Source organism: Cylas formicarius, unplaced genomic scaffold (assembly GCF_029955315.1).
Source record: "Cylas formicarius isolate icCylForm1 unplaced genomic scaffold, icCylForm1.1 PGA_scaffold_1__22_contigs__length_36826433, whole genome shotgun sequence".
Classification (NCBI taxonomy): domain Eukaryota; kingdom Metazoa; phylum Arthropoda; class Insecta; order Coleoptera; family Brentidae; genus Cylas; species Cylas formicarius.
Genome location: NW_026844264.1, coordinates 35807866 through 35830168, shown reverse-complemented (window position 1 = coordinate 35830168; position 22303 = coordinate 35807866). Strand labels below are relative to the sequence as shown.

General features: G+C 35.1%; 1 protein-coding gene across 1 annotated transcript in view; it reads right to left on the bottom strand.

The window, feature by feature from the left end:
* Positions 1 to 21820, bottom strand: part of LOC132696951 (MOXD1 homolog 2-like) — a 132599-nt gene extending 110779 nt beyond the window's left edge. The window contains exon 1 of the mRNA XM_060662132.1: positions 21575 to 21820. The gene's annotated coding sequence lies outside the window, so the exon portion shown is untranslated. The remainder of the gene's footprint in view (positions 1 to 21574) is intronic.
* Positions 21821 to 22303: the final 483 nt, after the last annotated feature.

Below are 22303 nucleotides of genomic sequence, written 5' to 3'. Positions count from 1 at the left end.
ATATCTTAAATCTTCTTCGTATACCTTAAAAACAATAAGCGGCGCATTGGGTTCGTCTTAATCACCAATCTGGAGCATTTTAAAAAGGAATTGCATTTTCAATTTTTTGAAAACAATAAATATGACATCTCAAGAATTGATCGATTGATTGAAACAACTTAACAACAAACAAACTTACCTGTTCGAGTTCGAGATTCAGGTACATAAATACGTACTTACTGGAAGGATCAAATACCCCGCAGCATCAATGCTTAATCAAATTTGAAACGGTCCATTTACGTTTCAAATAAAAATTTGCAAGTTTTTACAAATATTTGATACGGTCTATCTCACGCAAGACCTACGTAATGCAAAATAAACATCTGTTGGGATGAGCTTTACCCCGCTCCTGCTAAGGTCTACGGTTAAGGTACTGCAGAATACTTAAAACGTCAAATCCATAAATGCACTATATTTTTGGCCGTACAATACTATCCCTCTTTTTGCCCTTTTGTCTTGTTTCATTGTGTCATATTTTCCAAGTATAAACATTTACTCTTTTCTATTCTATAAAAGTGTATCCTCTTTTTTTTACCATCCTCCGTTTTCAAACTTACAAAAATGAAGTGTATGAAACAAACTTTGATGGTTTTTGTATTACCTTTCATCCGTTACGATTGGCCAAAAGCAAAGCGTTTTGTTTACATTTTATTCGTCTAAATTTTATATGTATTTACAAGTTTTACTTTTTTCTATCGCCCGGTTGATACTCTCATAATTTTGAGCTAACATTACCCCAGTCTTGCCGCGGAGACCACATAACGCGTAACCACACACCAAGAGGAAAAACACTCGACGGACGTCTAATTCACTAGAAGTGTTTTAGAAGCGACAGTCGCGGCTCTCGATGCTCCGGGGAACTCCGGACGCTGCCGGAATACTATAACTTTGTTTCCCGAAGCGTTATCTCCGCCACAAAATTAATAAGGAGTTATGAAGTGGTTTGCTTGTCTGTCTATCTACGGATCAGCGGGCGAGGAAAGTTTTACAGGTGCGGGAAATTTGCTGTTTGTTCGCCTCCGGGAAAATCCCCAGGGGGAAGGATTTGTTGGCGAACCGGTTCGGGGAAACTCGACGTGAAAAATTAGCACGAATGGATTAGTACCATTTGATAAATCGCAAGTAATTACGGGATGCGTTAAACCGGAAAAAGTTTGAATTCTTATAGACTTGTGCTACGGAAAATTAGTTTTCTTACATAATATAGATTTTCCTGTGCTGCTCTAAAAATTGGGAAACGAAAAAATTAAAAATAAAACAATTCCGGTAACATTTAGAACATTTTTGGAGATTTTTTTTAATAGCTGGAAATTATTCAAATGCACTACCTAAATTCGAAAACTGCTTTTGAATGTATTTACCTACCGTAGGCTGGGTAAATTGGCAGCAAAAGTGATTTTTCTATATTTTTACTAGCCTAACTATAAGTTGACGTAATATTTTCAAAGCATTTTCACTAAAAAAAAAAATTGAAATCGGTTTTCCCCTCAAAACAGCGTGAAGGGGTGGGGGACAGGGTACAAAATTTTTTTTGATTATAATTTTCGACATTCAAAAAAGAAATCACAAAAAACACCTGCTTATAATTAAATTATAAATTAAAATTACAAACTGTTTTAGTGTTAAGTATTTTGGAGTATATTTTTCACTACTTGTTTTCACAATAGGTGAGTACGTACAAATCTTCAAAGGCCTAGTTCTCAAAATTTCGATATTTTCTGAAAATTACGAAAGTTTAAGTACTTCGTGCAAATTTGCTAGAAAATCGCAGCTTATTTTTCTGTGATGTGTTATAATTCTCAATTATTATTATTATGATTATTGATTTGCTATAATTCGAGACATTGAACTCAAAATTCTAAGATATGACCCAAAAAATTATATTTTACTAGTGCTTAAAAACTGTACTTTGCAGTGGGTAAAATATTTGATGCTTTTACGAACTACCTTATATTAAATATCTTATTATATATTATATATATTATTATAGCTACATTAGATACAGGTGGTTTGACAATTCTGCTCTTAAGTATGCTGTGAGTAATAGCATTGGGCTAGTCATGTGCATTTATCTTATCTTTAATGTACTTTAGTGATCACACAGTCGTCATAGTTTAATTTCTGTCTTTTTCTTGCCCAAAGTATACCAATTACTAAAGAATGGAAATAACTAAGGTATTATAATGAATTATATGATTTTTGGTAAGAAAAATGGATATTTTTCTTACAAAATACGTTAGTTATTGTAATCTTATTCAGATAGATGCGTTCAATATGTCAAAACAAATTTTATAATATAAAAATTATAATAGTTTAAATCCAACATTTTACAGTTCTATAAAATTAGAAATTATCGATGAACCACCATGTATATATTTATTTTTATGTAGCTACGACGACGCGAAATTTAAACAAAGTGAAAAGAATTCAAAACCCACTTTTTCTCTAGCCGACATAAATCTCAAAAACGAATGAGTGAAGTGGAGGCGGCAGCTAAAATATCGCGCGTACTTTGAAGGCGCTGCAATATTTTATTTGCAGTCGAGATCAGCCAACCTTATTTCCAGTTGGGGGGGGGGGGGGGACAAATAAGTGTTATTACCGCACTTCTCTAGCCTGAAATCCACACTGTGAGCGGTTCGACGAAACATTTGGCAGGACTCGCATAAAAATGTGGAAAAAAAAATAGTCCGCCATTCAACAGCAAGGTGGTACGATATTATGGTGTCTCCGTCTTTTAAGGAGGTCGATGAGATAGATGAGTATTTGGTCGGGGTTGATAAACTGACATTTTTATGTGCTGTTTATACTTGTTAAGGTATATTTTTCATATAATAAATTATCGTATTAAACACCTTGTGCAATGGAAAAATGCTCATATCATCCCTATGCCTAAGATTTAAGATCCACTAAAATATTAGTATTAGTGCCAATATGATAAAGAGGCAACTAATGGAAGATCAATATTGTTTTGTAACGCAGTTGCACAACAGCACTTTCTGATGTCACTGATCACATCTCTTGGTTCAGAAACGATAACACTTTTAGTCCCACTAGAGTATTCCGAGGCTTTTGATGAGCTCAACCATGAAACGAGTCCTCAGCTTTTAGGGATTTAGCAACAGAAGGTTGGTCACCCATCTTCTTTCCGAACTCCACAGTCCACAGGGCTCTATATGGTATACAATTCACACAACGCGTCCGGGAGCTGTTTTTGTCAGCTTTGTCAGCCCGCTTTAGCTTAGCTTCAGCAAGAAACCTGGGACTTTGGTCAGACGTTGACGTACGATTTGAGAACCACATCTGCAAATGTATTAAGAAATCAATTTACAAATCAAAACCCTATTGATGTCTTAAATTCTCATCTTAGGAGGATGTTGCGTGATTCGCTTATTCTGTCCAGTTTTAATATTCTGTCATATCGTGTGTTGTGGTGGTGTTTATTTTTAAAGATAGAGGTGAACTTGGCCAGTTCAGATATAAATAGTAATTCAGTCATATCAGGCTTCATACACGCTGCTTTCATCAGTTATTGATGTGCTGATTCGTTCAGAGCGAGGTTCCTCATCGGCCATCTTGGAACGGCTTGCATCACTTATAACCATTTTTTTATATGCCGTTGTCAATATTTCAAATGTATTTTTGCATAAAATTTTAAAGTACCAACGTAACAAAAAAAATCAAAAATCGAATGTTTCAATTATAACAGTCACCTTACTTTTTGAACACACCACGTATATTGTTATTATTATTAACGTGTGCGTACACCTTCTCGCAATATTGGGTCTTTAACGGTTAGTTTACACTAGAAGCGTCCCATTTAAAAAATGCTTGGGTAATATATCAAAAAATGTGCTTAAAAAAATTGCTCTCCATATACCCAAAAAGCGCAAAAGTTCAATTTCGCCCTGTAACTCGCGAACAAGGTAATAATTGTGGTACTCGCTAGTTAGCTTTTAATAATCCCCACAATGCCCCAAACGAATTTCCCCGCCGTAGTGTACACAAACCAGGCACGCAGATCGACGATAAAACTCCACGTTACACCAAGTTCCACGTAAAAAGAGCGTAATGATCCGATATCGTGTCCCGTATTTTACCGCGAGGTTATTTTTAGAGACGTTAGTTTTTGGCGAAAGGGTGGAACGACAATGGAGACAGAACGGACGCACAAATTGCGGAAGAAATCGTAAACAATAAAGAAAAGATTCGACGTTCGAAAACCAATTCAGAAGCGGGATTGAGTGTCGCGCAAAACTCGATAATAGTTTCTATCGTCGATATCTATTCCTGATGGCGTTCGTTGACATGTGTTTATCGACTGTATTAGAAACGATTCCCCCTATCGAGTCGTCCGATTCGTGAATCGTGATGGCGTTGAAAACAAAAAAAAAAATAGTAGAATCAAACATATAATAAATAAAACTTCAAAATCCACATATTAAAACTACAAACGACGAAAATTGGCATATGCCCAAAGGTCATCCGTATACTTTCCTCCTATATTGTAGAATCTCGAAATTAAGTAAAAAGAGCGATTTAAAAAAAAAATTCTAATAGAATCACACTTCTTTCTGAAGCCACCACAACGGTGGAGATGGTTCTTAAACGCCTCGTAGCAGTGCTGGAAAACCGATACTGGAATAGCCTTCAGTAGGTCGGATGCGGCAGCTTAAATGATTTCAAAAGAGAGAACAGTCACGAGGACTCAAGTCGGGCGAATAAGAAGGCTGAGGAGCCGAAAACTCGTTTATTAAACGGACGTGACCTTTTTCGAAGTTTTTCAAGAACCTTCCTGTAAAAATATTGATTGTCCGTTGGTGGACGATTCCGTGGATATTAGGAAAACAAATCAGAATGCATTTGACCTTCGACCCCCTCATCATTGCTTTGTTGGGCCTTGGAAAAGTTGAAGGGTGTCAGCTCTGTGACTTGAATTCTCGCACTCAAACACCCAAGACTGTAATCACATCGCCTCCAGCGTTGCTACAGAGGTCAAATTATAAACCTTATGTGCTAGATGAAAGTATACGAAACAATGAAAACATAAAATTTATAACAATAAGGGTTAAATATAAATATTTTCCTCGATTTTTAATCCACCCTTGTTACTTAGGAATGCCTGTGATATAATAACAATTTTGTGATTTGAGAAAGTGTCTTTAATATCCTTGGTTTTCTTAAATTCTTTTTTTATGATTGTTTAGCTTTGTATTTTGTGCTGTGTGGTATGAAACCAATGTTTTGAATAAACACTAAAGAGAATGAGCGAATTGTCTTTAGTATTGTTCTTCCATCTACTTGGTCTATTTCAGCCTTAAAACATCAACGTCTTGGTATATAACCTTATAAATTAGAATACATCTCAAATCGAAACCAAGTTGGGTTATATCTGGTGATCTAGAAGGCCAGGGCATAGGTTCATTTGTAGCAATCCATTTATTGTTGAAAATGGTCGTCAACGTTTAATTATTTTTCTGTTTTCATCATCGCAAAGAAGAAGGAAAATTGATACGGTCAGTTTGGAGGAATTTCGCCTTACGGCACAGAAACGATGGTAAACATTTTTTTAAATCATAAACATATAAATAATAGAATTGGATTACGTGAATTTCTGAGCCTAAAATTCGTAAACCCCTTTGGTAAGAAGAAAAACAGGAACGATCCCCCTACCACTCTGGCGTTCCCATCTTTAACCCAAACGAATTGCGTAATTTGCGACGATAAATTAGGGAAGCAGAAATTCATCGGGACCGCTAAACAACGTTTCCATTATTAATAAACGCTGGAACCGCAAAAGGAAAGACGCAAATTGGAAGCGAATTACGCGGAAACAGTAAATTCTGCGAGTGAGGTTTAAGGTTTAATCGAGAATTTTGCGGAGTCGCTCCCGAGAGTTTTTGACGAGACCCTCGAGTACGGGAGACTGATTCTGAAACCTTGGACGTTTTATAACACTACAGTTGACTGCTGCCATAAAATTCGGGGAAAATGGAAACAACGCTATGCAAATAATTTCGCTGTTTCTGAAAATACCAAATCAACTCATTCGACAAATAAATAAAGATATACTTCGACCAGAAATGTAGTGATTTTATAACCGACCACGTGATTAACTTTGCCTACTATTTATTACTTCAAAACCGCAGTCCCTTATAGAACACCTTGTCGGACAGATCCTTGGTAAGTTTTCAATCAATCTTTCTCGCCGTGCAATTCTTGAAATTAGCATCCGAACACAAATCGATCCGTATTTTTATTTGTTGAGGTAGTTCGTCTTCTAAATTGTCATTAGGTTCAACTACCATGTGCACTTCGTCTTCAAATTCTTCGTTGATTTCCATGTCTTCTTCTAACAGGGGGAACATCTGCTTCATTCCACGGTCATGTTCAATTGTAATATTCTTTTATCTGTATTCTTATGACGTAAATACTGTTTGTTGTTTACAAATCGAAGAACTATGTAGAAGAGACAAAAATACAACTTACTTACCTGTAAGGTAAATAGAGTACAGGTCCTTACCAGTGAAAACAGCTTCGCACATTAATACGTACTTACTGGAAGGATGACAGATGACCTCCATAATATATACGAACATATCACCTGATAAATGAACGCTTCTACTTGTTCGAAAATACTACGCAGCATCAATGCATGCATCAATGAAACGAGAGTTACTCCCGAAGAAATGGACAGCCAACCTCAGAGCGCTCTAAACATAAGATAAGATAACCTATAAATAAGGGACTATATGATTAAACCAAAATCCAAATTAGACCTCATATAGGAGTAATAGTTTGCAGCTACCAAATGATCAATATGAGGGATAAAGCTCTTATCAAACACCACTTAGTGTGGTGGAGGTCAAGCTTTGTATAAAATAATTGAAATGAAGTGGATGCGAAGGATTCATTCTCTTAGTCTTAGCATTGGCTATGCTCATCCATGCTGGGACATGCAGTCCTGTTAAATATTTTGAGTCTCAGACAATAAAGCATCGAAATAAAGTCGTTTATGAATATTTTGAACAGAAGTGGTCCAAAAATAGAGCCTGATGTGGAATCAAACAACTCTCTATGACTCAGACTATTTTTGATATGACAGGGTAAAGGAAACAGCTATCGGACAACCATAGAAACGACTGTTACTGAGATCAAGGCTTATATGAATATATGAATATATCCATCTGCAACAAGAAGAAGAAGAAGAAGAAGAGGTCTTCTGAGATTCTTGATGTTATATTAGTATTACGCTAGTGATTATCAATTCTTACTTTAATCCACTTTATAACGAGAAACCACTGTAAACACGTAATGAGAAAATCACAAGGTATTAAATGGAAAATTAATTCAATTAATGGGAAAAAAATACTGTCACCGTCTAGAAATGAAAATAAGTCGTTTTCGTGGTATGCTGAAGTTATTATATTCGAAAAAAGCAAAAGTGTCTTATATATTTTATATTCCCTTAAAATTTCGTAATTTATTATAAATATGTCAACACTGTACACTTTGGAGGGCATGTGCGTTACGGACGGTTTATTTTCCCGAAAATTATTGAATAAAAAATAGCGCGTCATTTTCTATTCAATTTAAATTAAAAGGCTCGAAAAACGGGCTTGTTTAATCCATCGCAGATTCACATCTTTCCACGGGTTAAAGAGAAACCCAAGCTCTTTACGATCCAACCGTTTGACACTTTTTATTTCTTAATTGAAACGCGATCTTTTAACGAAGAGGCGTTAATAGGAATAAAAACGTTAACGCCTATTATCATCTACGAAAGTTTGAGTTAATTGGGTGGGACGCCAGGTTCTAGTTCTATTCACGCTTAAATTTATAACGGGTATTAAGCCTATGATAAAAATCGATCTTGGGCAAAGAGCTGGAACGAAAAGGATTTCGTATAACGGCCTGGCATTATAGCGCGCAGGCCCTGACCTACTTGGAGGCCAAAAAATTTAGATTGAGCTGGAGACATTCCATTTATATTCTTTTAAATAAAATAATACGCAACATCGAGTGCAAAATTAAACAGAATCTCAAATCACTTCAAGTAAATCTGTTAATTTTTCCAATCTAAAAATGTTGAAGTTGAAAGTATCGATACCTACTCATTTCGATAGTACTCAAATCTTTTTCCGATACTACTCAAATAAATACTCCTAAAGTTTGGATACTTACTCATATCGATAGTACTCAAATCTTTTTCCGATACTACTCAAACAAATACTCCTAAAGTTTCGATACTTACTCATATCGATAGTACTCAAATCTTTTTCCGATACTACTCAAATAAATACTGCGAAAGTATCGATACTTACCCATAAAGATACTTTTAGCACTTCATTTTTTTAAATTTATTTAAGGAAACTAACAATGAATGTTGAAGGGCAATAATTAAAATTAAGAAGGAAAAGAATAAAGGTTTGCGCCACGTTAAGCACGTACTTTAAACAAATAACTCCATGATAACATTGGAATAATAAACCGATGATTACAATAAATAAAATTATTCGTAAGCAATCTCTTGTATGTTTGACAATTAAAAAAAAATGAAGAGGGGACGTCTTTATCGCTTTTGGCTCGGACTCGGTCGAGTGAAGTCGGACGAGTTCGGCTGGGCTGGCGCGAGACAACGCGTCACCATAGATCAAAGAGAGATTATGTTTATCTGATGCGTACTACTCGTATTTACTAGTATCGGAATATCCCTAGTTATTGGGCTATGAAGTCTGTTGATTGCAATTACATTTTTTGTATAAACTGTGCACTTTTTCCCTCGTTTAAAGAAGACGGCCCGTATCGTTTGGAATGTTATACACCCGGAGAGTTCCTGTGAAAACAAAAACGACCACATGGATACTGCGACACATGCTTCGGCTCCTCTGGTGCAGCACAGAAATATCCATTTATCATCTTAAGAAGACAGCTCTAAGGACAGCTGTTAAAAGCTTTAACTCGTATCCCAGGAGACGAAAATCAAAAAAAACAATGTGAAAAAACAATTCTGGCGTGGGCCCTAATGCGATATACAGAAAAGACACGAAGAAATTATGGCCTGCATATTCCATCAGAAACTTCACTAGTCAATATTGAAAATAGCCAAGAATTTTTGGCTAAAGACTGGTTTTTTATCCTGTACTTTTTAATTAGCCTTTGTGGATTTCAACAGTTAGATCCGTCTTTGAATTTCAGATTTTTACCATTCGAGTTTAGCTTATTTCGACAGCTAGATACGTCTTTGAATTTAAGATTTTTACCATTCGAGTTTAGCTTATTTCAACAGCTAGATACGTCTTTGAATTTCAGATTTTTACCATTCGAGTTTAGCTTATTTCAACAGCTAGATACGTCTTTGAATTTCAGATTTTTACCATTCGAGTTTAGCTTATTTCAACAGCTAGATACGTCTTTGAATTTCAGATTTTTACCATTCGAGTTTAGCTTATTTCAACAGCTAAATACGTCTTTCCATTTCAGATTTTTGAACTATCGAGGTCAGCTTATTTCAACAGCTAGATCCGTCTTTGAATTTCAGATTTTTACCCTTCGAGTGTAGCTTATTTCAACAGCTAGATACGTCTTTCAATTACAGATTTTTACCATGTTGAGTTGAGCTTATTTCAGAGGCCCACCCGAAGGCTAAATTTCACAGAATTTTTATGGATTTTCAAATAGTTTTTTACGAATTTTACTGATTCTGAAAAATAATTAATAAATTACAAGTTAGATAGATAGATAGATTTTTTTTTCAAAATCTTCTCTCTTTTTCTTGCAATTAAGGAAACTTATTTATATTAGACGTCAAATAAATAAAACTTTTATGAGCACATTTTGCATATTTCCTTATATAAATAATAAATTTGAAAATTTCAGTTAAACAGTAATTAGCAATTTTACCTAAATCAAATTATTTATCTTTGAATTACTTAATTTTATTAATGGGGATAGAAAAAGAGGGAAACTTAGTATTTTTACTATGTACGTGTGGACTTTTATTTGCCTGCCAAATCTGAAGTCTGTAAAGTTACGGTACCTCTTACGTTTTGTGAAACCCTGAAATACACAAATTTTAGCTGTCTATATGGCGCTATTTTGCTATGTCAAATAATTTATCAATTGAGACATAATCTTCTTGGCATAGCATTTTTTTTCATTTTTTTTGCGAATAACCTGTACATTATTATTGCAATTTTTTTTTTGTCCTTGGAACTATAGCTATAGCAATCTACTAAATTCACGCCGTTTTTTTTTTTAGTTCCTAGGAGACAATTCGCATTGGATTCTGAAAAATTTAAAAACAGGCAAAGATGTTCAAGCACTGCGCGCAATTTCACACGATTTATCAATCGATTCGAATCAGCAGCTCGATCGTGGTATACGCAAAGGCTTTACGTAGCGATCGATCGACCACAAAATAAATCAAAGCATACCTTTTTGAGATACAGAAGGATTATTGCGTCAAGAATGGGCATTCCGCAACATAAAGCCACTCTCATTTCATGCGTGTTACCCGACAAAGGAGACCATTTTCGTGAGATTGGGATGGGAAAAAACTATCGAAAAACTTCGGTGAGCAAAAAACGCCTGGCCAAATTTGACGCTTATTCGAGCAACAATGAGGTTTGATTGTTGGGTCTACCTGTTTGGGTGCCCTTTAAAAATTTTAATTAACTCCACCTAGAAGCGCAATCCACGAGAGAGAAAATACTTTGCTTTGTGACGGGAAATACGAAGGCGACATGGGAAAATACGAGGAAATATGCAGAAAAACTTGGAAATATATAGTGGATTGAACAACAGAGAGAGCATCCATGAAATACGAAGGAAATGTGGGAAAATACGCGGAAATATAGAGAAATACTAGTTAATAAATAGTATCAAATAGGAAATAAAGTAGAAATCTCTGAGAATAATTTGGCTCTACGAACCAAGCTAAAATTTAAAACATAAACAAAGTTTTATTAAAAAAACCATTGGTAAAAATATGAAAACTAGCGGCTCAAAATAAGATTTTCTTTGCATTAACTTGGCAGAAATGTCAAAAATGTGACATTCTCAAATGAAACTAAATGAGACTAAATTAATAATGAAGACACATTTTAATGCTTTCCTCGAAACTTGTCAATATTTTGTAAAGGCAGTGACCACTTAAAACAAATAATCAATCAGCTTTCCATTTCAGATTTTTACACTAACGAGTTGATCTTATTTCAAAAGCTAGATACGTCTTTCCATTTCAGATTTTTGAACTATCGAGGTCAGCTTATTTCAACAGCTAGATCCGTCTTTGAATGTCAGATTTTTACCCTTCGAGTGTAGCTTATTTCAACAGCTAGATAAGTCTTTCCATTTCAGATTTTTACCCTATCGCGTTTAGCTTACTTCAACAGCTAGATACCGACTCTCCTTTTCAGATTTTTGCCCTATAGAATTTAGCTTATTTCAGCAGCTAGATACATCTTTCCATTTCATATTTTTACTCTATCGAATTTAGATTATTTCAAGAGCTAGATGCGTCTTTCCATTTCATATTTTTACCCTATCGCGTTTAGCTTACTTCAACAGCTAGATACCGACTCTCCTTTTCAGATTTTTACCATATAGAATTTAGCTTATTTCAGCAGCTAGATACATCTTTCCTTTTCATATTTTTACTCTATCGAATTTAGATTATTTCAAGAGCTAGATGCGTCTTTCCATTTCATATTTTTACCCTATCGCGTTTAGCTTACTTCAACAGCTAGATACCGACTTTCCTTTTTAGATTTTTGCCCTATAGAATTTAGCTTATTTCAGCAGCTAGATACATCTTTCCTTTTCATATTTTTACTCTATCGAATTTAGATTATTTCAAGAGCTAGATGCGTCTTTCCATTTCAGATTTTTACCCTATCGCGTTTAGCTTACTTCAACAGCTAGATACCGACTCTCCTTTTCAGATTTTTACCATATAGAATTTAGCTTATTTCAGCAGCTAGATACATCTTTCCTTTTCATATTTTTACTCTATCGAATTTAGATTATTTCAAGAGCTAGATGCGTCTTTCCATTTCAGATCTTTACCCTATCGAGTTTAGCTTGTATCAGAGGCCCACCCGAATTTTATTTATGGAAACGGACATAAAACAGTTTCTGTGTGCAACTGCTGCTGGGGATAGAAAAAGAGGGATAATTAGTATGTTTGTGTACGTTATTATGTTTAATTTTTTTAAATAGTTCTGTTTTACCTGTTGTTTGTGATATTTCACGTTGTGCTTTTTGTATTGGTCGCAATAAAAAAGATTTTAAAAAAATAGGAGATTCATTTAAGTCTTGATTTTAATCGTCAATTGATTAAAATGAGCCCAAACCAGAAGTGTCACTGCATAGAGATCTGGGAATGGGATTAAGAAGAACGTGTAGGTTCGAGGTTCGAAGCATGTGCATCCATAAATTTTATTATATTTTTTTTTTTCAAAATTTTCTTTCTTTTTTTATTTTTCTGGAAATTAAGAAAACTTATTTACTTTAAACTTTAAACCAATAAATCTTTTAGGAGCGCGTCGTGTATATTTCCTAATATACATAATAGACTCGTAAATTTGAAGTTTTAGTTTTGTACACTCAGATTTAAGAAACAGGATGGGTATAGAAAAAGGGGGAAAATTAGTATTTTTGTTGAAACTATAATAAAGTGTACATTATTATGTTATTTGCTGTACTTTTTGTATTGGTCTCGATAAAAAAGATTCATTTAAATGGTATTAAGAGGAGGTCCGAGGTTCGATCCCTGTGGAACTGCAGAATTTGCTGTAAAAAGCTCCCTGCCGCCTATATACCGTTTTCTAAAAATTAAGTAGGCCATAGAGAGACGTCGACATACTCAAAACGTAGCTGCCGCGCACTTTCTCATGCCACAAAAATATGATACGTCTCAATATCTCAGCGCTCGGGTGTGAAATGATCAATTATCGCAGACGAATCAATTTCGCCATAACAACGCCGACAGTGGCGTAATTAAAACGTAGAGACAATTAAGTATCGCCTTTTGTAGGAAGCGGGCGCGAAAAAAAAAGCGCCTTTATTTCACACCTCGATACAAACCGAAACCGTTTCATGGAACTCGACTTTTCACGGATTCACTGAAGCAAAACTATAAATTGTTTTTTCGAACTAAAAAGTTGTGCTTTCCCAGCGCAAACCGAACGTACACGGTCATCTGATCGGGCTGTGTTAGCGGATCTGACGCAGGGTCGTACTAGGTAAAAATGATGTTGGTTCGTTCCGGTTAACATTGGAAATATTTGAGATTGCTTTGTTGTATTTTCCATGCAAAAGCAGTCAATGGAAACAAAATTGAAATTTATATTTAATTATTTATATTCGGAGCCGATATTGTTGTCGAATCGCCAAGTAACGTATTCGGATGTTCCTTGTGGAGGGTGGTGGGTAAATTGGACATCACAAACACTTAATTAATTATTATAAAATTCATATTATAAAAACGACGTATTTAGTTTCCCACAGTTTTTTTTTAAATACACCAGTGGCGGACGTACTGAATTTCACATTTTTTTAATTTTCTATTCTATTAAGTAAAGAAAAATTAAAAGATCAAATATGACCATGAATAAATAATATTTAAATTAATTAAATTTTTATAAATAAATTTAACTTTTTCTGCGAAAAATAAAATATCTACCCAAAATAAAATATTTGGTTTTTACATACCAACCAAACCAAGAACAATATAATTAATAAACGATTCCTATTTAAATTTATTTTATACATTTAAGTTTGCGTTCTTGGTTTTTATTTTATTAAGCAAAACCGTACATACAAATTTCTCTAGAAATGATTGTAGATTGTATGGATAATTTTTATTTCAAGGGAAATCAGCGGCGTACCGTCAATGTCTGCCAAAATAGACAGGTGAAACAATACAGACATTACAAAAATATATTTTATTTTTGGAAATTTCACCAAAACTGGGAGTTTTATGATACTAATAAGAGAATAGGATTCAATTAAGACATAAATCGCCGCGATTACCCATCATCCCGAAGGTCTTGTTCGCATTTATTTTAAATGAGTTTGACATTATTATTATTAATGTTCTATTTATAATTAATTTATTAAAGGTGCTGTTCGGTTTTGATTTAAACCTCGTTTTATCCATTTTTAATTTGGTATTAATATTATTATTAACTGATTATGAATTTTTTTGTTTCCTTTTTAGGGAAAGCGTTTTCTGCTTCATATTTTACGAATTTTCTTTACAAATCGATTTTCCCTGTTTTTAATTCAACCGTCACACCACTATCGATTTCGTATCGCACTACTGCTTTTCTCTGTTTAAAAAATACGTTATTTTAAGCGAATGAGCGATGTATAGCGAAGATCATCAAAAAGCGCGTTTTTGTATAACTGCCATAAAAAAAATAAATGAATGAAATTGGTAGATCAGTTAAACTAAATAATGCATTCTCGAAGTGCACTAAACCGGATTTCTGATTAGCATAGTTTTACCGATGAATGAAAAGGTTTTTTTAATAAAAGAAAGTGCTAAAATGAAAAATTTGGGAATATTATATGATATATGATAATATCTTTTGCTAAAAATTTGGCAATAAAAAAAGTTTATTTCAGTTAGTAACAGGAAATTCTTATAACCTAAATTAGCGTTTTATGAGCTTTTATAAAATTAGATTTTGATAAAGAAAAATTAAATTACAAGAGGAAAATATTTATAATAAAAAAAAGTGATAAAAGAAGAATCAAGTGATGGCTGCCAAAACACAAAGTAAATTGGAATTGAATTAAATAACTAACTGGAAAAATAAAACAAATGTTCTAGGTAGAGTGCCCTCTAGTGACAGATTTCTGAAACATTTTTGTTTTGTAACTCGGAAAATATTACGATTTTGAGTTTTTGAGAATCTTTCCTCTAAGTTTCTGAACTCAATTTCCTACCACCACCTTTTACAGACGGATGTGTTCAGTTTTCTTCATGCAAATACGCCCACACTTTCTTAGCTTTATAGTTGGTTATTTTTATTTATTTTATTTACTTTTTGTTTTCGTTTAATTCCGATGATTGAAGCCGTTATTGCCATTCATTAATTGTCAATTGTTAACAATACTATTGCTGTCGGCACCCTTTTATCATCTTAGCGACGTGCCGTCGCGTCATTCACATAGAACGATACCGTCGGCGTCCCTTATCGGCGACTCAACCCCTTGTTCCCATATTGTAAACGCTATTAGTTTTATATTACTTTTAGAGGCCCACGAAAGGATGAAGTTAGGCTTGGGTCATTCAGTTACTAAAAAGCTTTGAATGTAACAGTACAACTCTTCCCCGTGCATGTAATGTTTAGATCGGACTATTAAATGTATTAAAAACAAGTAGTATTTATTACATAAAGGCTACATCAGAGCGAACTTATAATTGTTAGTGCTTTTGTCATAGACTGTAACCAGTCAATCTAGTGGGACGCCTGCTGTCAGAGCGGTGAGTACTCTTCTTTCGCCTGTATACTCGTGCGTTTCAAACCACTGCAATAACTTTTCGAAGAACATTGAAATTGTAAGTTTTATACCAGAGTTCGATCCAATAAACGCTCAAATTAATCAGTGGATAGAATATTCCAATATCAAAATATAACTGATGAATTTGAATCTGTTAAGAGAATTAAGTTTAATAATGCCCAAAATAAATTCATCAAAATTATTTTTTTAAACAAACAACAAGAGGCTTTTATAGATTTTGGTAGCGATTGCTCTTTGATATCGTTAAACCTGACCAAACTAGACGAAAAAATCAAATTATCAGGCTTTTTGGGAAACACATCCAACGTAGAAAAATTCGTTACAGCAATTGTCGAATTACAAATTGTCCTTTAATAAATAAATAAAAAAACTAAATTTCTTCTTCGGCATTAAATTATTCACGGCGTTGTCGATTTCGATTCCTCCACGTTTAAAGTCGAAATTAGGTCGCTGTCGTACTTCATCTCAATCCCTCATTCGACGTCACGCGAGGCGGTCAAACCAAAGACCGATTTGTCATTCGCCAAAGTTGAAAATTCGTGGGGAGATACGGACGGCTCCGATCTAATGGCGCGTTTCACAACGGCCCTTATTGTCTTATGACAGGCCCGGTAATGAAATTTGAAGTCTCGTGACAAAGTAACCGAGAATCGTGACCGACGGGTTACGGCCCCGGTGCCTACAATACCGACCGTTGTCTGAAGGCGACCCGTACGCGGAATGCTCGAGGAACAACGTTCTGTTATTCTTTAAGGCCGTAATTGATTCCTTCTTTTTTCTCTCTTCCCGACGGGATTGACGCTGAAAGCGCCCGCACCGCCCACTTAAGGTACGCGTTAAGGACGTCGGTGTTTATACCGAGATACCTATACCAGATCTTCGAGTCGGGATAATAACCGTCATACATTCGTTTGCCCAAGGGCGGAGAATAATTACCTGTTTACCTGCGAGACAACATTTAGTCGGTAAGGGAACGTGTAGGGTTATTGGTGCCGTCAAGTGAAGGCGCTAGATAACAACTAAATGCTTCCGCTAACATTGGAAATTTGGATTAATATTTCACCATAATTCCTAGTTTAATCCGAATATTTCAACGTATGTATCCCTTTTCATCCCGTTTCATAACTTTTATTATGTAACATTATGCAACAAATGTGGAAATATCTCCGAAAACATCCGATTGCTTCCAAAGCCGTGCGGTAAAATCCCGGAAATGTCCGAAGTGGCTAAATGTTTCCTCATATTTCACCGTAATTCCTGGTTTAATCCGAATATTTCCAAGTATGTATCCTTTTTCATGCGATAGTTTTGGTTAGTTTTTTTTTTTATGAAGACAAAATGTTTTTAACAAGGTTTGTTTAATAACTTTAATGCGAACAAAGAAATTTTTGGATTTCGCCGAAAAATTGTTTCAATGCTGCGAGAGCTTTCCCATTGCTCACTCTGTATAATTTTAAATTAGATATTTTCAGAGAATTGTAAAATATTTCGTCATAGGGAAACATTTCCTCATATTACCTGATATTAGGCAAGTATTGCCCAGTATTTCCCCATTTTACCCAGACATTTCCTCATATTTCACCGTAATTCCTGGTTTAATCGGTAAGTATCCTTTTATTTACGCCATAGATTTACTTAATTTTTTTTTATGAGCACAAAATGTATTTTACAAGGTTTTTTTTATTAATTCTAATGCTTTATGTAAACACTCGTTTTTAGCTATTCTTAGTAATATCTAAACGATATACAAAAATTAATTCAAACAATTTGAATAAATGACGTAATAATAATACAACGCATATATTCCTTTTAGTGACAAAATAACGAACAAAGTTGTTCTTTTATTTTGCTGCGATAGCTTTTCCATTGCTCACTCTCACTCTATTTTCATATTTCGCAGCAATTCCCCCCATTACACAAATATTTCCAAATACTTTCTGGTACTTTCAAGTATTATCAAATTATCCACCTATTTATGTAATAGTTTTGGTTTATTTCTTATTATACATACATATAAGGTTTTTTATTAATTTCATATATTTTTTGGTATTAGTCCTATATATTTCCCAGTATTTCCCTAAATTCCCCGTATTTCCTCCTATGTCCCAAATTATGCCCCACATTTCCCGAATGTTTCCCCTTACTTCCTGGTATTACTAGGATGTCCACGTGTTTTCCAGAATTTTAAGCAATAGTTTGTCTCTTATCAATAATTGCTGAATGATATACAAAAGTTTATGCAAACAATTTGAATAAATGACTCAATAACAATACAAGATATATATATTCTCTTTATTAACAAAATAATAATTATTGTTATTGTATTATTTATTCTAAGTACAAATATATATATTTTTTAATCATATATATTAATTTTAATCATTTTTATTAAAGTAAATAATGATATCATTATGAATAACCAACTTTGGTCGTTATGAGAGAAATATTTGATGAAGATTTGTGTCACTAAATACGAGCTAGCTTGTCAGCAGTGAAACGGGCGTCATAGGCAGCTTAAATAAACAATTTGATCCATACACCAATCAACAAATATCATATAATTGATGAAACGCCTTGTAGATGATGTTTTCATGACATATCACATTTTGGAGGTCTTTCTTTCCTAAAAGCCAACCAAAACCTCATGAAAAGACACTACATCGAAATAATTGTATGCGTGTAAACAATATTATAATTACCTACTTTTTCCTGAACAGGTTGGACGTTTAAAATTCATCCGCGAACAAGATGCGTTCAACTATTGCCGGGACCATTATCGGCCGATTCTTCATTATAAACCGTTGTTTCAATTATCCTTTACAAATTCGATTCTCGCGTATGCAGTCCGAGAAAATTGCCGGTATGGAAATGAGGTTCGCACTCTCACGAGAATCTTTCTAAATACCCGTCGGCCTCCGCCATCGGTCGCACTTTCGTAATAAATAACCGTTACTTATTTTAGACGGTCCTGCCCGTTAAAACCGACAATTAAATTTCCCCCTATCCACCAATTGGATATTCTTTACTCCTTACATGGACTGCGATAACGTATTAAAGATCAATCATCGATTCAAATAGGCAGAAAACAAAAATAAATGTGCTTGGTCGATAGTAAATGAAATTAAAGGGCGTGGCCATAACGACAAAGAAATTAAACCTATTAAAATTAGTCGTAAAATTATTATATTTAATCTAACTCCGTGCAACCAGTGGATGAAAAGTGAATTTAGGATGTAGTAGAACAAAAGAAAATAAGAGAAAAAAAAAGAATAAGAAAAGAAAAAAATAGAATAAGAAAATAAATAAATAATTTTGAGTTGTTGGTGGTTCTTTAATCATTAATATTTAAACAAACAACTAAGTTCTGGAATATTTCGAAATCAACTGGTAATCGGTCCCAACCTTTAGAAAAGGTGGTCAGAACGACATACAAAGTCTACTCGCGATAGTATTGATATTTGTATAGCTTATACTAGATGTTTTAGCAAATTGCGAAATATTACACGGTCATTGTATCAATGTTTTGATCTGAGAAGTTCGTAGTGGAAGCAGATAATTGCTTCACTAGAATTAGCTAGTTATTAATAAAGCCGAACAATGTTGAGAACCGCTGCAGATGTTAAATTTAAACGACGTTGATATTGCTATAGGCGGTTAGGCCAAGTTATTGGACATGTATTATATAAATATAGTAGTGCTTTGTCACGCAAAATTTGAGTCTCATATGAGGTATGGTGTTGTTATGTAAGAAAATTACAATGGATTTTATCTGCCAAACGAGAGCCCTGCGAATCATAAATTTAAAGAAAACAACAGTTCTTTTTTAAACACAGAACCCATTTTCAATTTACTATTAAGTGAAACCGCACAGTAAAATGTTATATATTTACTCAAAATATTTAGGGTTACCACTGTAAATAAACGATAATTTATTATTATTAATCCGACTACCTATCAAAGTATCCGTTCACCTTGACATTTGGCAATATCCCATTCCCAATGGGCTATAATCAAAACGACATGCGTATTTAACTTGAAACGAACACCCTCAATCCGATACCCTTTAATTTTATAGCACCCAAGGTAAAAATCATCTTATCGTCCTATCGAAAGACAACCTAATAGTGTAATTGCTATTTCGCAGTCAGAAATGTACCTGCGATCTTTTTTCTTTACATTTCGTAGTCCCATGTTGCCTACGGCCACAAAAACAAAAAAAAGTTTGAGAAGAAAAAGTCAACCGACCTCTCACTGCACTTCCAAAACCAAGACCATAAAAATATTTTCGAAAAAATTCTTCTATTCACGATTTAACACCCTCCATATAGTGCCCAGTTAAAAATCATTTTGTCGTCTCATCGCATGTTTGTGACTTAAGTTTACAAACACGAAAACAAAAAATAAAACCTAATAGATGTAATAGATGACAATTTTTTCCTTGGTGCGTAACCCAAAACATGTTGCCTACCAGACCTAGATTTTGTTAATCCTTGACTCACTTGAACGTCAACTTTTATCAACCGACTGTTTACTTCAGGCATTATTCATTTCCGAATGAACGTGAATGTTAGTGGATGTCATTGTTAGGTTTAGGTTTAGGTAGGGCTCACAAGCCTAATATAAGAAGATTGGGTGAGGTATATATTTGGCTAAACTGAATCTGATTTTGGGTAGGAAATGAACATTTCGTCCATTACACGAATTAATTAACAATTAGTATAACAATAACAATAAATTTATGGATAACATTTATAGATAAAGGCGTACAATCTTCATAGCACCGCCTCTCGTGCAGTTAAAGTGAGCAACAAGCTAATTAAGCTGACAGTAGATGGAGTTAAAACATATGCCATGTCCAAATAACTGGAGTGTCTTAAACAAAAATTAACTAAATTTACGACGGAATAAATGAGAATTTATGGTCAAAATTCCAGCCCTATCAACTCTTCTGCTTCTTATGAGTTTTGGTTAGATTTCAATGGTATGAGAGAAGTTAGTCATTGATCGTTGGAATTTATTGTGGCATCGGAATGGCTAAAGACTTGACATTATTTCCAAATCCATTTGTCCAAGAATCGAAGAAGGTTCTAATTGAGCAAACTGAGCAAAAATGAGGGATTTAGACAGTCTCTTACTGGTATTCACATGGTTGACGATTTTGCAGTTTCGGACTAACGAGTCGCACTTATTATTCTGAAGTGATGCGTACTTAGTTTAATTAATTTTTTTTTAACATTGTAAAATGCCACGGGAAACACAGGGAGCAGTCAGAGACAAGGTATCACATGTACCCTAGTCGATGTAATTAATTATGTCAGGGTTTTAAAAACCAAATAGACCATCTAACCAAGAAAATTATGATTTAATATATTCTTGGTTAAAACAAAACAGATCTATATGAAGAATTCCCATGATGCTGAAATGAGAGAATCATCAAATGCCACCGAATGGAATAGTAAATGGAAATGGAAAAGAAAACATTACCGAATATCGCGCTGAAAAGGCATGTACTGCTCTAGATTTCGTCAAGACTTCGATGAAAATTCCAAAACTAGATCCAGCAATGGAATGGGAGGATACGCACAAATCTCCTGTCGCCGTGCTTACAACGCCCCCAACTTCTTCATCCACAGAAACGCCATTCAGTAGTCAAGGGTTTATCCACAACAAACGCGGAAATAGATCCAAAAATTACGTCGGCCATCGTTTAAATCTATTTAACGAAAAACCCCTCGGGATATTCGGTTAACGAATTTGTGATAATGATGTGACCAAATTAGGGCATGTTCGCAATCCCATTTATTCATTTTTCAGAAATTCTTGTCAATTTCGTTTATTACTGTTCCTGTCCTATAAGATAAGGGTTTGTTGTGGTAAACTTAATGCTTAAAAATTGTCGACAGTCATTTTACATCACTGTGCGTGATGCTCTATCCAACTCTATCCGGGGGAACACGAACCTCATCTTCCTAGCAGGGTAGGGTAAGTAGAGACTCACCTCAGACCACAACGAGTCTTTCGCACCGGTCAACACTAATCACAGTTTAACAGTAGACAACACTGAATGCACATCGATATCGGCACTGTCCAATAGCACCGATGTCCGCGAACCCATCCAAACTGGAGCTACATCCCTGTCGGGGGTGCCGACCTTAAATGAACAACCGCGCCGAGACAAATCGCGTAATATACACGGACCACCTCGTGCACAAGGGACGACCAGACACGCGCGTGCTTACTACGAGCCCGCTGCGTACAAACTGAAATGTACGTTGAACTGAAGACCCGTTTTTCGAGTGAGCTTGGAGAGGAGAGATGCGTTCCCCCACCACCCGAGGCCGCACGAAAACCCGAATAATGTCCTTTACCTGAGGCCGCCGCGCGGAACTGCAAAGCTGATTCTTATTGGTTTAGAATGGGTGGGACCGACAATGGCCTTTGTGCCGGAAACTGCGTCAAAGAACTATCGAACTGCACGTCACAACATCGCAATTATCGTCGTTACTCGGTTTCGGACCCGATCAAGTGTCGTCGATGTCATTGTGCGTTCCAGGTGGGGAAAAAAAGGCTCCTGCGGTAACTTGACTCTCGCGTGTCTCTGTGTGCGTATACGCGGATGAATTGGAAGTATTTCCGCTTGTTTATTCAATGATCGCTCGACGTGGTGGTGTTCCCGGCGTCCTCAGATCGGCGACATGTATTATTCATTGGTCGTTGTTGATACGGG